Source organism: Lactuca virosa, chromosome 4 (genome assembly GCF_052849685.1).
Source record: "Lactuca virosa cultivar CGN04683 chromosome 4, Lactuca_virosa_CGN04683_v6, whole genome shotgun sequence".
NCBI classification, from domain to species: Eukaryota; Viridiplantae; Streptophyta; class Magnoliopsida; order Asterales; family Asteraceae; genus Lactuca; species Lactuca virosa.
In genome coordinates this window covers 281,991,448-281,994,616 of record NC_136429.1, presented here as the reverse complement: position 1 = coordinate 281,994,616, position 3,169 = coordinate 281,991,448, and the positions used below count along the sequence as shown (strand labels likewise).

General features: G+C 35.7%; 1 pseudogene; it reads left to right on the top strand.

Moving 5' to 3' along the window:
* The first annotated feature begins 308 nt into the window (after nucleotides 1-308).
* On the top strand, nucleotides 309-2,078 carry LOC145168857 (aldehyde oxidase GLOX pseudogene; annotated as a pseudogene).
* Nucleotides 2,079-3,169: the final 1,091 nt, after the last annotated feature.

Sequence of the window (3,169 nt, the reverse complement as noted above, 5' to 3'; positions counted from 1 at the left end):
AATATGAAAAAAAGAAAACTAAAAGTTTGATAATAACATCCAATAAAAGAAAACATGCATTGACAAATAAACAAGATCAAAGGATGAATCCACCTTCTGATTCTATCCTTATAAAATTAAGAATCAATATTTCATGGTTAAATGATTGAATGAAATTCGCTTATCATTCAGGTTGACTAATGGGTTATTTAATTCACAACGCCGTTCATGAACCATACCCGAGTGAGAAATCATAGAAGTCTTTTCATCGCCTCAAAGTGTATTTAAAGCCACCATTAACACTTCCATAAACACACAAAAACCTAACAAATTCCAAGAGCAAAAAACTAAAACAAAGCGATGGCTCCTTCGACTTCCCACCTATATCATCACCTCCTCTTCATCTTTCTGGTTTTCCTCTTCCATGCCCAGCAATGCCAGGCGGCAGGTGGATCGTGGTCTGTTCTCCTCCCAAGCATTGGCATTTCAGCCATGCACGCACAGTTACTTCCCAATGATCGTGTTGTCGTGTATGACCGCACCGATTTTGGAGTCTCCAATATCTCACTTCCAAACGGGGCATGTCGTCCTAACACAACCGATTGTTCTGCCCATTCAGTCGAGTATGATGTTGCATCAAACACCGTACGTCCACTTATGGTGCTCAGCAATGTCTGGTGTTCGTCTGGAACATTAATGCCCGATGGAAGATTGGTCCAAACTGGTGGCTTTGATGATGGTTATCGTGTTGTCAGAATTTATAAATCGTGTGATTCATGCGACTGGCAAGAGATACGTAATGGATTGAATCAACAGCGATGGTATGCGACTAATCATATATTGCCAGATGGCAGACAAATTATAATTGGTGGCCGCAGAGCATTTAGCTATGAGTTCTACCCCAAGATGTCGGCCACTGAGAACACTCCTAGTTTACCTTTTTTGGTTCAAACGAACGACCCTAACGTTGAGAATAACTTATACCCATTTGTATTTCTCTATCCTGATGGAAATCTTTTCATTTTCGCCAACAATCGTGCTATTTTGTTCGACTATTCCAACAATCAAGTTGTCAAGACTTACCCTACAATGCCCGACGGTCAACCAAGGAGTTATCCAAGTACCGGATCTGCAGTACTTCTCCCTCTGCGCATAAGAAAGGGAACAGTAAATGCTGTTGAAGTATTGGTTTGTGGGGGTGCACCAAAAGGAGCATTTGTTAATGCAAATAAAGGGATATTTGATGGAGCTTTGGATACATGCGGAAGGATCAAAATATCTGACCCTAACCCTCAATGGGTCATGGAGACCATGCCTTTGGCTCGAGTCATGGGTGACATGTTGTTGCTTCCCAATGGTTATGTTTTAATCATCAACGGTGCATCTGCTGGTGTTGCAGGTTGGGAACTTGGGAGGAACCCTGTTCTTAGCCCAGTGGTTTACCAACCTGATAAACAAGTCCGGTCTCGATTCGAAGTGCAGAATCCAAGCACCAAACCAAGAGTTTACCATTCCACAGCGGTTTTACTAGGAGATGGACGAGTTCTTGTTGGTGGAAGTAACCCCCACGACAAATATGAATTTGGAAACGTCCTTTATCCCACTGAGCTGAGTTTGGAGGCGTTCTCTCCTTCTTATTTGGATTCAAACTCGTCTGATTTACGCCCCAAAATAATCTTGCCTGTAAAAAACACAAAAATAGGGTATGGGAAACAATTAGTTATTGTGTTTACAGTTTCAGGCATTGTGGATCCAAGCTCGGTCTCAGTGACAATGATGGCACCTCCGTTCAACACACACTCATTTTCTATGAATCAAAGATTGCTGGTGCTCGATGGTGGGGTGGCTGCGAAGATTTTGGGGAAGTCAAGATACCAAGTTGTAGTAACAACACCGCCCTCTGGCAATGTTGCTCCGGCAGGGAATTATCTTTTATATGTAGTTCACAAAGAGATCCCAAGTCCTGGTATTTGGGTTCAAATGCAGTGACAAAATATAGCATAACAGTTATTGTTTTCTTTTGTTTGTTAACCTTTAATTGTACACTCATTTGTCAACCGGTTTTTATCATAATTATAGAGACCATGTTATTTTATTTAGTTTATCCATTTGTCTTTTTGGCTATCCGACTATTCTATTCATTTCGATATTTTACTTAGACCCCGTTTGATAGAAATCTTTCCAGATCTAAACATATCTTTCTGGCTGAATGGACCGAAAAGACTGTTTGATATGCACCAAAAATAGGTCTTTCACAGTAATATTTTTTTTTCCAGAAAGCTCCAAAATCATATCTTTCTGGCTGAAATGGCTGTACAGACAATTGTGCCCAAACCTTGCATCTTTCTTTCTTAGATTATTAATTTCTTTTAAATAATTTTTTGATTTTTTTTATTGAATAATTATTTTTTTATTTAATTGATATATATATATAAATAAATATAGTTTTTAATATATAATTTATATATTAATTGAAATTATTTTATTCGATTATTAATTTCATTTAAATAATTCTTTTTTTCCTTTGTATGGATTAATTGTTTTTTATAAGATTATTATATATTAATAAATATTATTTATAAATATATAATATTTATATAATAATAAATATTACTTGATTGGATTATTAATTTCTTTTAGTTAATTTTTCTAATTATATTTTTATTGGATTAATTCTTTTTTTTTGGACAACATCACCATCATCCTATTCTATTTAAAAAAATTTCATCCATCCTACCACTATCGGACATAAACCGGGTCAAAAATCACAGGTTGAGTTATAAAAAAACCAAAATGGCTAGAAAGAATGACAACGTAACATGGACTTAAAAAACAATAAACTAAAAACAACTTAATCGACATTCTATTTGGTTTTTAAATGATTATTATGTAATTTTGATTTTGTATGACCATTTGTATATTTTTGTAATTATTCAGCAACTTTATCCATTTGTCTTTTTGTGTATCTGACTATTCTATTCATTTCGAATGTTTTCACATAACACCTGTGATTGTATTCTGGATTAGTTCTAGATGCAGCATGTCAAATTAATAGGTGTAATTGGATTAGGAGTCCTAGTGATGCCCTGCAAAAGTTGTAATTTCTTTTTTCCACGTCTATCGTTCAACAACTTTCTAACCCAAAAACGCTCATGAAATTTGAAAAAACTATTACTAAAACATATAACAT